Below are 14,253 nucleotides of genomic sequence, written 5' to 3'. Positions count from 1 at the left end.
ACCTTATTAATCTTAGGATTCCTAACTTAAACTTTAGACAAGTAAAATAAAAATTTTTGAAAAAAATTTGGGGTGTTTAGCGGTTCCAATAGAGTTTTGTGTAAGGCTTGTTGTTAGGACTTGCAAAATTTCGAGGTGTTAGCTTCCCCCCCCCCACACTTAAATTACACATTGTCCTCAATGTGTCCCAAAAATAAATTTTTAGGTTGATTGGATGTGTAATGTGGTGTTAAAAAGCAAATATTTATGTTACTGGCAGTCTGGACACGGCCCCGTGTTCAGGTGCCAGTAACAAAAATTAAAGAAATAAGACAGAAGCCTGGACACGGGGGCGTGTCTGGTGAACACGGCCCGTGTCCAGTTACCTGAACTGGGCATTTTTCTGCAGGGGGTTCAGCACGGGGCCGTGTTGGTTGGACACGGCCCGTGTTGAGCCTTCTGTAATGGAGAATTTTGTGTCGGGTTGCTTTGTTCTTGTGCATGGGGCCATTTTTCTCGTTCCCTTTGTCATCCTTTACCACCATGAGTGTGTTTTATTCCTGCAAATTAAAACTAAAAGATTAAACTAAACTAAGGATAGTTCCGCGGAATGCCTCCGTGGTGCGCCACGTTTATAAGGGTCCTTGGCTAGACCCAATGTGAGGTTATATATTTTCTGAGTGGGATGCTTGGCGTCCCATGTTACACCGTCGGAGAGCAGCATCCAAACTCGAATCAATAACCTTCATGTAGTTGACCGGGTCGTCGTCTTCTATTATCTTCCCAACTCCGAATTTTACTTCATCATCCCCTTACCTCAAGGTGAGTGTTCCGTCATTCATATCTACCACTGCTTGTGCGGTGGCAAGAAATGGTCTCCCTAGTATGAGGGGGACCTCGGTGTCTTCCTCCATATCTAGTATGACAAAGTCGGCTGGATAGACGAATTTGCTTACCTTTACCAAGACATTTTCGATGACACCTTGCGGGAATTTGACGGATCGATCAGCAAGTTGTATGCTCATTTTTGTAGGACTCGTTGTTCCTAGGCCGAGTCTTTTAAACATTGATGAGGGCATGAGGTTAATGCTAGCTCCAAGGTCGGCTAGTGCATTACGAACGGGGGATTCCCCGATTGAGCAGGGAATTGTGAAGCTTCCGGGATCGATTTTCTTTTGGGGAAGTTTATTGAGTACGAGGGCAGAGCACTCTTCGCCTAAGTTAACTAATTGCAAAGTTTCAATTTTCTTTTTATGAGTGAGGAAGTCCATCATGAATTTAGAGTATTTGGGCATTTGGGTTAGGACATCAATAAAAGGAATATTGACATGCAATTGTTTTAATAGACTTTCGAACTTTGCGAAGTGCTCATTGGTCTTTTGACGAATTAACCTACCGGGGTACGGGACTCGAGGAGCCTTGGTAGGCTCTGGTGACGGAGGGGAGTTCTTCTCCTGCAGAGGCGGGGGTACCGTTTCTTCTGTCGGCGGTGGTGCTTCTGCAGGCCCCACAGTGCGGTTTCGTAGCGTGATGAGATGAACTTGCGCTTTTGGGTTTGTTTCGGTATTGCTAGGTAATGCACCTTGTGGTCTCTCGGCAAAATTTTGAGCTATTTGATTTAATTGTTTTTCTATGTTTTGAATACTAGCTTGTTGATTTCTAAAATTTGATTCTAATTGTAGAAATATTTCCGAGTTTTTCTTTTCATTGTCGGAGATGAGGCGAGATACAGTATCTTCAAGCCTTTCTCGTCCACTTTGTTGTTGAGTGAAATTTTGTGACTCATTCCTTGGTTGTTGAAAGTTTGTTCGTTGGGTTTGTTGGTTACTACTATTGCTGGGTTCTCTCCAACCAAGGTTTGGGTGGTTTCGCCATCCTTGGTTGTAAGTGCCCGTTGGAGGACCCGACGGCCTAGGTCTATTATCAATGTAGCTTACCGATTCTTGTTGATCGTCCGTTTCTTTCATACAACTCCAATTTTCATGTGGCCCACCACACCCTTCACAAGCCATAACCGAGACTGTTTTTGTCATTTCTAATTTTTTTATTTTTGAAGAAAGGGCCTCGATTTGGGCTTGTAAAGAAGTGCTTTCATCAACCTTATGGGCGCCCGGGGCAATAGATTTATTGCCTCGGGGAGTGTGCCATTGAAAATTGGTTTGAGCAATTTCCTCAATTTGGTTATATATTTCATGTGGGCGGCGATGACCTAAAAGTCCCCCGGAGCTAGAATCAAGTGTGTGCCTTGTGTGTGGCAATAGTCCATTATAGAAAGTGGATACTTGTTGCCATATCGCAAGGCCATGATGTGGACACTTGCGTAATAGCTCCTTGAACCTTTCCCAAGTTTCATATAAGGATTCCCCGTCCTCTTGTGAATATGTATTAATTTCAGTCATTAATTTAGCCGTTTTTGCGGGAGGGAAATACTTATATAGAAATTTTTGGGCTAGTTCATCCCAGGTGTTTACCGATCCAGCTGGGAGGGCGTTGAGCCAAGCTTTTGCTCGGTCTTTTAGTGAGGAAGGAAACATTCGGAGGCGGATGGCGTCATTTGATGCTCCATTGATCCGAAAGGTATCACATATTTCTAAGAAATTAGTAATATGTAGATGGGGATCCTCGTCCGCAAGCCCATGGAAGGTTGCGGAGTTTTGGAGCATTTGTATCAAATGCGGCCGAAGTTCGAAGTTATTAGCTTCAACATTCGGTGTATTGATAGCGGCGCCTAGGTTACCTACGGTGGGTCGTAGATAATCCATGAGGGTACGTTGGTCCGGCATTGGAGGTGGATCACCCGAAACTTTTTCTTGGCTTTTAGCTTTTAATCTTTTTCTGAGAAAGCGTTCGGGTTCTTCTAGAGGTTCTTTTATGTCCTTATTAGAACTGGAGCTCATACACTATGTAGGATTGGCGTCTGGTTCCAAGTCCTGCAATAAAAACAGAAAAGAATGCTGGTCAGAAGGTTCACCACGGCCCCGTGCTCAGCGAGCACGGCCCGTGGTCGGAGTTACAGTAATTGTTTTCCAGATCCCAGTTACTGGAAAGTTGGACACGACCCCGTGTTGCACCGACACGGCCCCGTGGTCAGCCTTCTGTAACTTGGAAAACTAAAAACTGCCAGTAACGATGCTGGGCACGGCCCGTGTCCGACCAGGCACGGGCCGTGCTGAGCTCTGCAGAAGCTGAAAAACTAAGAAAATTCTAAAAATTAAAAAGAAAAATAAAAAATATGACTAGGCCGTTGATTCCTAACTTTCTTAAAATCCTTGTGTCCCCGGCAACGGCGCCAAAAACTTGATGTGTGCGAGGTGTTATATATTTTTAATGTATATTTAAGCCCTTTTACACTTTTAGCCAAGTTTTAAATTTATAAAACACGATATTCACTAACACTAAACACACATATGGGCAAGTGCACCCATCGTGGACGTAGTATAGTGTTGGTAAGATACCGAGGTCGTCCAAGGACACAAGAGCTTTTCGTACCGGTTTATCCTCAACGTCTAATCAAATCAAAAAGTTAGAACAGATTTTTTAAACTAAGAAAATAAAAACTAACTAAATGCTGAAAAATAAAAATAAAATAAAAACAGATAGACAAGATGAATCACTTGGATCCGACTCGTGTATTAGTATAACCTTTGATTATTTTCGCACTTTTGCACTTGTTTAAGAGATTATCTTAGTTATTGTAGTAGGCCCCTCTTTTGAAAGCGACGTTACCCTCAACCCAGTAGTTTGAGTCAACAAGGATACAATCCTAAAGGGTTGGATTATTGGAAGATAATGAATTAAGTTATTAATGCAAATTGTGGTAGGCCCCGCTTTTGGCGGTGATATTACCCTCGACTAAGTAGTCTGAGTCAGCAGGGATACAGTCCTAAATAGCCGGGTTATAGTATTAATAGTAGTTAACTTATGAGGGGGTTAAAGAGTTTGGATCCCCGCCATCCAATACCTATGGGCATTGAAGGAGATCCTACTAAAATTGACCCAGGTCCCTTGCAGGACCTCTAAACGCTGAACAAGGGCAAGACCCTTACCAAACCGTTCCCTTAACCCCCGACCAGGTAGCCAACATACCTCCATATAGACCATGGAGATATGAATGGTGAAAATCTTTTATTTTATATAGATAGTAAAATAATGCCAAGACACCACGGACAAACGATAAGGAAAGATCACCTTCAACATAAGCAACTAGTTATTAAAGTCATTAATACAAAACCAAATAAAAAGTGCAAAAGATTAAAAATAAAAAGTATTATACTAAACACTTGTCTTCACCAAGTGATGTAAGAGACTTAGGCAAACATGGCCTTTGATTGTCAAGAACTCTTACGATCAATCTTGGATCCCGAGACGACTCACACACTCTACGATGAACAATGGATGATGGTGGTGGATGATGGTGTTATGGTGGTGGTGGGTGGTGGATGAAGTGTGAGAGAGGTGGTGTGCCAAGGGATGAGTTGAAATGAAACCAAGCACTCCTATTTATAGGCTGAACAGAAGGCTGGGCACGGCCCCGTGTTCGCTGGACACGCCCCCGTGCCCGTCTGACACTCTCTCTCTTCATTAATTGTAATTCGCAATTACAATTAATGCGTCTGCTGTACTTTCGCCACGCCCCCGTGCTCACTGGACACGGCCCCGTGGTGGGCAATAGAAGCTTCTATAGGTTTGTCTTTTCTGCTGCTTCTTGGGCACGGCCCCGTGCTGGCTGAGCACGGGGCGTGTTCAGTCTTCTGTTTTCTCTTCTCTGCTTGGGAGGATGCCGTTGAGGGTTCGGGCAATCCACTTTTGTTCCTTTTCTTGTATTTATGTTAGAATTAGCTGTCTTTTTGCTTCTTTTGTGAATTTGAGCTCATTTCATCCTGAAAATACAAAAGGAAGACAAAAACACTCTTTTTCCAACATTAGTACTAAAAAAGGGTTAGTTTTATGCCTTATTTGATGTAATTTATATGTTGCATTTTACACACATCAATACTCAATTTTTTTAAAATAGTAGAGAATTAGATTATAAACAATAGAGAATTACATAACAAATAATAGAAAATGAAAAAAAAATTAAAAATTATAATCTAATTTCTCATCCAAATCTTCACTGTCATCAGCCTCTTCTACTTTAACCTTTTTGGCGTTTTGAGCCTGTTTTTGAATACCTTATGTAGATCCTTATTTTCCTACATAACGGCCGTCTTTAGAAGATGCTTATTTTTTTGTGGCATCCTTTATGGTGGGTGGATATATACTTGTTTGATGACATGTTGAAGACCAACGCCTGCTCTAATGTATTGTTCCCTTCATGCCATCAATATATCCATCAAGAACAAAGTGACATGATGTCATATCCGTGTCATCATTCTCTTTATCTTGAATATTTATCCATCTCATTCAGCAAAAGATTATAGAGATACCCAACTCAGAGAAGAATCCATTCAGTGAAACTTCATTCAGATAAATACTCAATATAGCGGAATCGAGGTTCTGCATCTGTGGCTTTTTTAACTATTATTTTTGGCGTTTTTAAAGTGAATGGTTTCTAGGAAATATGGCGTTTGTTTCTGGTTTTGTGATCAATTGATTGTGCAAAGAACTCTCTCTTATAGGATGTTTTTGGCGCGTAGTTTAGGCAGGATTTTATTTATAATAAATGATATTAATAAAGTAGCCGTCTATTCAGTTACTGTGTATTTTTACTGTTTTTGTTCAGCTTTTTATGAGTTTTTAGGGTCACAGACTTTCCATCTCCCAAGTTTGGCGTTTTTGAATGGGTTTAAGTAGATTTTGGCGTTTTTTCCATTTTTAGCTTTTATTAATTAATACTTCTGCAAACTACTTTCATTATAGTTTGGGAGTTTTTGGCGTTTTTACTCCATTTATGGCGTTTCATATGCATTATGACTGTTTGGTGTTTTATTAACATAATGTATTTTTATTCTAAGTTGGAAAATACATAACAAACAACAGAAAAAGGAAATTAAAAAAATAAAAATAAAAACAATTCATCTTCCAAATCTTCATTGTCATCAGTCTCTTTCTTCTTTGAATCATGTTCGCTGGTGGTTTGGCTTAGCCATGCTTGTGTTTTTGTGGCCGTTTGGAAAGACAAAATGACATAAGTTTTGTGTTTGAATATGTATCTTCAAACAACTCATCAGTGTCATTCATCTTTTCATGCCATTAAAATATTCATCAACAACAAAACACTGAAAATGACATAAGTCTTGTTAGGGCTGGATTTTTATGATATATGATCCTTACATGTGATCCTAACCAGTGATCCTTGTTTCTTTAGCAGATAGTGATCCTCAGCGGGACTACAGGATCAGGATCATGGACCATTATAGGATCCTCATACTAACAGTTACCTTCATTGAATTAAATGATATTATGCAGGAACATCTAGCAGGATCCGCTCTTAACATCACGATCAAAGGACGCGTCTTTACAATTATAGCATGTGCTTAATCGGAGATGGACGTTGCAAAGGATATGGAAACTTGGCATGATTTAAGGGCGACAATTTAGGCTAGATTTACTTTTATTTCTAAAGGGGTAATGAGCTGATTGTTAGTCTTTTTACCTAAAATAGGTCACCTACACTTGTATATATAACACTCTTCCCCATTCGGAAGAACATACAACACAATTCTCACACGCTTAGACACACATTACGATAGTGATCCTTGTACTCAGCTCATTATCATCCGAAGTTGTAACCATATTTTGATATATTGAAGTGGGTGATCGGTAGTTGCCATCACCCGAGGTTTTTTATGCCGGAGATCATACATTGATCAAGGGCTTTTTCCTCGTATAAATCATTGTGTCTTTGCATATTTCATACTAAAGTGATCCTTTACTTTTTCAATAAACCAAGCATCATACCCCGTTTACATAAAGTTTGGTTGCATTATCCTTGTGCGATTTTTGACCAAAACAGTTTGGCGCCCACCGTGGGGCAATTGGTGCTTCATTCTTAAGAAAACCTTTTGTTCGAAATCATTTCAAAGAATTACATGGCTTCATCATTGAAAAACACGTCCACGGCGATGTCTGCAGTCACCTCGTCTCAGAACACTCTGCCTCCCCCACCGGCAGGATCCCAGAAGAATGCTGAGAAGAGACCAACTCCTGCTAACTCTAAACCTCCATCTTCTTCTGCTATGAATTCTTATACTCCCAGTACTAGTGACGTATTTACTTTGATTTTGCAGATGAAGGATCGTATGCAGCGGCAGGATGAAACTAATGAAAGGATCCTCAGGGAAATTGGAGATCTCAAAAGACAAAAGAAAGCGGCAGAGGATCATTCCCCACTGATGCCCAAATCCTTGAGCTTTGATACTCCAATGATCACTTCTCAGCCATCGGGAGTCCCAGACATGCAAATTATGGGAGAATCAAGAGGATTGCACCTCGGATCGGCAGCAATGACTCAGGCATCAGGCTCACACTTTCAGCCGGCAGGATCCTATCCCCAGCATATGGGATCCTTCATGAATTCAGGAGCCTATCCGGGAGCACAGCAGTTTCAAGGATCCTACTTTGTTCCAGGATCATCCCAGGGTCAAGGATCCTCCTTTGTTCCAGGATCATCCCAGGTTCAAGGATCCTTCTTTGTTCCCGGATCGTCCCAGGTTCAAGGATCCTCCTTCGTTCCAGGATCATCCCAGATACCAGGATCCTTCCAGATGCCAGGATCCCTAAAAAGTTTGCAAACAGGAAGTCTAGATGTTCATCAAGGGGACTTCATTCCAATGCAGACCATTGCTTCCACTGGTCCCTCCGTTATCCCAGAATCCCAGCAATATGGATTCACACCCAATATTCCTAACTTGAACTCAATGGGAGGTAACACTTTAAATAATTATCTTACCACTAACCATGGATTCATGCAGGATACAGGTGTCAATCATGCTATGGCCAGGGAGTTGCAGAAGCTAAAAGATATGATCTCAAGTGTTCCAGGGGTAGTCAAGCCTATCCCGGAGATTGCAGATGGAAGCCATAAGGTGTCTCGTTTTGCACCACCGATTTGTGATGCAGAGGTACCCAAAAGGTTCCATATCCCTACTATGAAGCTGTATGATGGTACAACGGATCCTGAGGAGCACATAGCACAATACAGGGAGAGGATGGAGATCAATCCAATCCCGGAAAAGTTAAAGGAAGCATGCCTATGTAAAGGATTTGGATCCACTCTTACTGGATCAGCTCTTAAATGGCTGCTAAGTCTTCCCCCTTACTCTATTACTTCATTTGCTAATTTAGTTAATTTATTCAATAACCAATTCTCTTGTAGTAGAAAATTTGAAAGATTAACTAGTGATTTATATAGGGTAACTCAAAGTCATAATGAATCATTAAGGGATTATATAACTAAATTTAGTAAAGAATCCTTGGACATTCCCAACTTGGATATGGCTACGGCTGTTGAAGCCTTCAAGATGGGACTGCTTAAGGATTCATTATTCTATGATGATCTTGTTATGACACCATGCAGGAATCTAGATGAAGTAAGAACTCGAGCACTCAGGTTCATCCGGCTAGAGGATGACAAGAGGATCCAGGAGAGACAAGTAGGATCCTCAAAACAGGAGAAGCAAGGATCCTCCTTCAAGAACAATAAATTCAAATCCTACCATAGAAATGACAACCAGAATGTGCATGCTGTTGACCAAGAAGAGGATGATGAAGATTATCCTCCAATCTCATAATATTGTTTTTCCGTTGATAATCATGAACTAATCCTTGCAATGCAGAATCTAGGAGAAAAAGCTAGGTGGCCCAGGAAGAATGATAAACCATCCGGGACTAAAGATAAGTCAAAATGGTGTGCATACCATGAGGATTTCGGGCATCTAACTGAAGAATGCATAGCTTTAAGAAAAGAAATTGGATATCTGTTAAGCAAGGGGCATCTAAAAGAATTGTTGGGAAGAAAAAAGCAAAGGACTCAGGATCCTGAAAGGATCCCTGAAAAGGCTCCAGCCCCTCCGGCGAATGCACAAGTGATCAACTTTATTTCCGGAGGATCAGACATCTGTGGTACATCCTTCTCGGCGGCCAAAAGGCATGCAAAGGAAGCAAAAATGGATAATGGAGAGAGACCTATTCGAACATCAAGTGTCTCGGAAGGAAAGACGATAACGTTTGATGAGAATGATCGCATTAACATCCAGGATCCTCATCATGATAGTTTAGTTATTACTCTCTTTATCTCTAACCATTTTGTCCGCAGGATCCTTATCGACGGAGGAAGCTCAGTGAACATTATCCAGCTTGATGTTCTGAAGAAAATGGGTATCCCAGAATCAGACATCACACCAAGATCCTCCGTGCTTGTAGGATTCAGTGGAGAAACGAAGAAAACTCTGGGGGACATCAAACTCCCAATCTACGTGGAAGGATTACATAATTATCAAATAATTTGTGTTATTGACTGTTTATCTTGTTGCAATGTTATCCTTGGCAGGCCCTGGATACATGACATGAAAGCAGTCCCATCCACCTATCATCAATGTGTGAAACTCCCTAGCCCATGGGGGATAATCAAGATCGACAGTGATCAGCAGGAGGCTAAGGATTGTTATACCTCATCCATGAAGCCAACCTCGAAGCCAAGGGAGCAATAGCAATTACAGTATCCTCCGAGGAATGTCTTGGAGGCAAGGGAACAAGATGTGGACGAAATCCTCTTGGATCCTAGTGATCCTGAATCAAAAATCTATATCGGATCAGGGATCCTTGGCAAGATGAAAGAAGACATGATATCCTTCCTCAAAAGAAGAAAGTCTACCTTTGCATGGAAGCACGAAGATATGACAGGTATATCTAAGGATATCATAACTCATAAACTTGGCATTGACAGGTCTATCAAACCAATCCATCAAAAAAGGAGGAAGTTTGCACCAGAAAGGAATGCCATTATCCAAGAAGAAGTAGAGAGACTACTTCGAGCAGGTATGATCAGAGAGGTAAAATATCCAAAATGGTTAGCCAATGTGGTCATTGTCCAAAAGAAAAACGGAAAGTGGAGGGTATGTGTCGATTTCACTGATCTGAATAAGGCATGTCCCAAGGATCCTTTCCCATTACCCCACATTGACTCCATGGTGGATGCAACGGCGGGGCATGAACTGCTGACCTTTATGGATGCATCATCTGGATTCCAACAAATTCAGATGGAACCATCTGACCAAGAGGATACAGCCTTTATGACCCCAACCGGTTTGTATTGTTATATTGCCATGCCTTTTGGATTAAGAAATGCAGGTGCAACATATCAAAGGCTGGTGAATATGATGTTCAAAGATCAAATTGGACAAACTATGGAAGTATACATAGATGATATGGTAGTCAAATCAAAGAAAGCTAAGGATCACCTAAGGGATTTGGAAAAAGCATTTGATATCCTCAATAATTATAACATGAAGCTTAATCCTTCAAAATGCCACTTTGGTGTTAAGGCAAGTAAATTCCTAGGATATATGGTAACTCAGAGGGGCATTGAAGCAAGTCCGGAGCAAATTAAAGCACTAGTAAACATCAAGTCCCCTGCCAATGCTAAGGATGTGCAAAGGCTAACAGGCAGGATAGCAGCTTTAAACAGGTTCATATCAAAATCCTCAGAAAAATGTAAAGAATTTTACGATATCCTAAGGAAGAACAAGAAGTTTGAATGGACTGAGAAACATGAGAATGCTTTACAAGCCCTTAAAGAATATATGTCCTCAGCACCAGCATTAACAAAACCCGAAAAAGGAGATGTGTTATCCTTATATCTGGCGGTATCCTCAACCGCTGTAAGTGCTGTCCTTGTTAAGGATCACGAAGGTACACAATATCCTATCTACTATGTAAGTAAGAGTTTACTTGATGCCGAATCCAGGTACTCACACCTCGAAAAACTTATTCTTGCATTAATCATGGCATCAACTAAGTTAAGGCATTATTTTGAAACCCATACTATTGTTGTTAGAACTAATTTTCCAATTAAGAATGTCCTCAGGAAACCAGAGATATCAGGAAGAATGGCTAAGTGGGCAGTAAAGCTTAGTGCCCATGATATAAGATATGAGCCAAGAACAGCCATCAAATCCCAAGCACTAGCTGACTTTGTGGCTGATTTCAGTAGTGATCTACAAAAGGAAGCAGAACTGGAAGTCCAGCAGCTGGATGAGACCAAGGATCCTTGGATACTACACACTGATGGATCCTCAAATGTCAAGGGCACAGGGCTCGAGATACTACTAAAATCGCCACAGGGGGACATAATACCCCACTCCATAGCCTCTGAGTTCCAAGCAACTAACAATGAGGCTGAATATGAAGCCTTAATTGCTGGCTTGCAAATTGCTAAGGATATGGGGGTGAAATATCTTAAAGTATATGTGGACTCATTATTGATCACCAATCACTTTAATGGATCCTATGCTGTTAAAGGAGAAAAACTAACCAAATATTTAGAGATAGTCAAGGAATTGGCACTCTCTTTTGTCTCTTTCAGCTTAACACAGGTACCAAGGGAGGATAACACGGAAGCTGATGCATTGGCCAACCTAGGATCATCCTTAAAGATTCCAGAAGATATAAGTATCCCTATCATCCATATCCTGGCTCCTGCCATTGAAAATCAGGTGGCCATGGAAATAGAAGAGGATACTGCAGTGATCCCTAGTGAAGAAGCTCAAACTTATTCAGGATCATGGATCTCACCAATTATGAGATACTTGCAATACGGGGAGATTCCGATGGGAGAAAATCCTAGAGCTTTCAGGATTAAGGTATCTCAATTCACAATTCTGAAAAATGTATTATATAAGCGATCTCTTGCAGGACCATATTTAAGATGTATCGAGGATCCTGAAATTGAAGAAGTGTTGAGAGACTTCCATGAGGGAGATTGTGGAAACCACACTGGGGGCAGAGCATTATTCTCAAGGATCCTTAGAACAGGATACTACTGGCCAACTATGAAAAGGGATGCTGTAGAATATGCTAAGAAGTGTGATCCTTGTCAAAGACACAGCAATATCCTCCATCAGCCAGCTGAATTTTTACACCCAATACCATCCTTTTGGCCATTCATGAGATGGGGGATGGATATAGTTGGCAAGCTTCCTAAAGCACCTGGTGGAAAAGTGTTTATGCTCGCCATGACCGACTACTTCTCTAAGTGGATAGAAGCTGAAGCTTTTGCTCAAGTCAGAGAAAAGGAAGTTATATCCTTTATCAAAAGAAACATTATAACTAGATTTGGCATTCCCTCTGAAATTGTATGTGATAATGGTTCCCAATTCATTGGAAGCAGAACCACTAACTTTTGTGACAGTTGGGGAATTAAGATGATAACATCAACACCAGTTTATCCACAAGCCAATGGTCAAGCAGAATCATCCAACAAGATCATCATCAACAATCTGAAGAAGAAGCTAGGATCCAAGAAGGGGAAATGGGCAGAGGAGTTACCTTATGTGTTATGGGCTGATAGGACAACTCCCAAGAATGCCACTGGTCAAACACCTTTCTCTTTAGTATTTGGGGCAGAAGCAGTGATCCCAACAGAGATGGTGATCCCAACTGCTAGAACAAGTGCTCGTGATCCTGAAGAGAATGCTACAATCCTGGCTCAGGATTTGGATACTATTGAGGAAATCAGGGATCTGGCTAGGATAAGGATGGCAAGCTACCAACAAAGAATGGCTGGTGCTTACAACAAAAATGTTAGGATAAGGAAGTTCCAAGTCGGAGATATGGTGTTGAGAAAAGCATTCCAAAACACTATCAATCCTGCTGACGGGAAGTTAGCACCAAAGTGGGAAGGTCCTTACTTGATTGAAGCTGAAGCAGGAAAGGGGGCATACAGATTGCTAACCACGGAAGGAAATTTGTTACCAAGAGCCTGGAATGCTGTTCACTTAAAGAAGTACTTTACGTGAACATGATCCTTCAAGCATGTGATCCTTACATTGAAGTATCCTCGAAGGATCCCGGTGATGTCAGTGATCCTTACTCTGGTAATGTCCTTATCTTAAAACTATTACATTTCCTTACTTTTTACCAAAGGATAAGGATCCTGTATCCTTCATCCTCTTCTCACGAACCATTTGAGTTATGATAGTTCAGGTATCTACAGCATATCGTCAGAGATATTCAAAAGCAACGCAGATCCTTGGGTTCAACCCCAGTTATCCTTGGGATTATCCCCCAGTTTCCGCCAGCAGCGCACGATGATCCTGATATAGTTCACGTCTTTGGGACCAGTACCCACTTCCGGGGCTGACAACCTCATCGTACTGGCTATACCCAGGATCCTACGTATAATGGTAGACGTACCATACATCCGTTCCTAAGGTTTCTAACGTTTTCACGTTAGCTAAGGTTTTGACATTTTCATGTCACTAAGTTTGGATAGTCGCCAGTAAGGGCCATACTCCAGTTTACATACGATCCTTTGGGCTTGTCCCCAGTTATCCTTTGGGCTTGTCCCCAGTTATCCTTTGGGCTTGTCCCCAGTGATCCTTTGGGATCATCCCCAGTTATCCTTTGGGCATGTCCCCAGTTATTAATTTATCTTTTACATTGGCTTAGTCCCAAGTTATGTTCCGTTTTTCAGGTTCTCGAAGTTAAACAAATAAGGATCCTTAATCCTTATTATCCGTTAAAATTTCACTTTTGGTTATCTTGATTAAAGGTTAGGATCCTAACTTGGATCCTCAGGTATGATCCTTGACTATTTTGATTATACTAAACAACCCTTACACTTTGACAACTAAACCTATGATCCTTGAAATTGATTGCTTCAAAAATTTTCAGTGTCAGGATATTTGATCTAGGATCATATCCTAAATTTATTAAACATGGTTTGCTCAACTCTTGTTACTCTAACAAATATGTTTCTAAAAACAAACTGGAAAATAAGAAGACAGATAAAGGATAACAACACGAGATAAGCCAGAAAGATTAAAGTTATATTATTAACAAAAGGATCTTAAACCCTTTTAAAAAGTTGTCAAAATTGCCAACCCACATTTCTACCAGCAAAACGTGGCCCGTCCACATGGGTTGGCAAAGGGTGTCCATTGTCTGTGCGGTCTTAGCAGGTGCAGGAAATTAAAGGCGGCAGGATCACAAAGGCTTCATCCCCCAAACAGAGGATCCCTCCACCATTTGCGATCCTACCTATTGTCCAAAGGATCCAGGATCCCTAACCCTAAAAACTATTGTTTAAGTACAGACCATCAATTGTTTCAAACA

General features: G+C 41.1%; 1 non-coding gene across 1 annotated transcript; it reads left to right on the top strand.

The window, feature by feature from the left end:
* The first annotated feature begins 2,277 nt into the window (after window positions 1-2,277).
* On the top strand, window positions 2,278-2,384 carry LOC118490847. The gene has a single exon (XR_004890072.1). It is a non-coding gene; the product is annotated as a small nucleolar RNA R71 (small nucleolar RNA).
* Window positions 2,385-14,253: the final 11,869 nt, after the last annotated feature.

Source organism: Helianthus annuus, chromosome 3 (genome assembly GCF_002127325.2).
Source record: "Helianthus annuus cultivar XRQ/B chromosome 3, HanXRQr2.0-SUNRISE, whole genome shotgun sequence".
NCBI lineage: Eukaryota > Viridiplantae > Streptophyta > Magnoliopsida > Asterales > Asteraceae > Helianthus > Helianthus annuus.
Note: the sequence above shows the minus strand (reverse complement) of the source record. Positions and strands in the feature narration are given on the sequence as shown.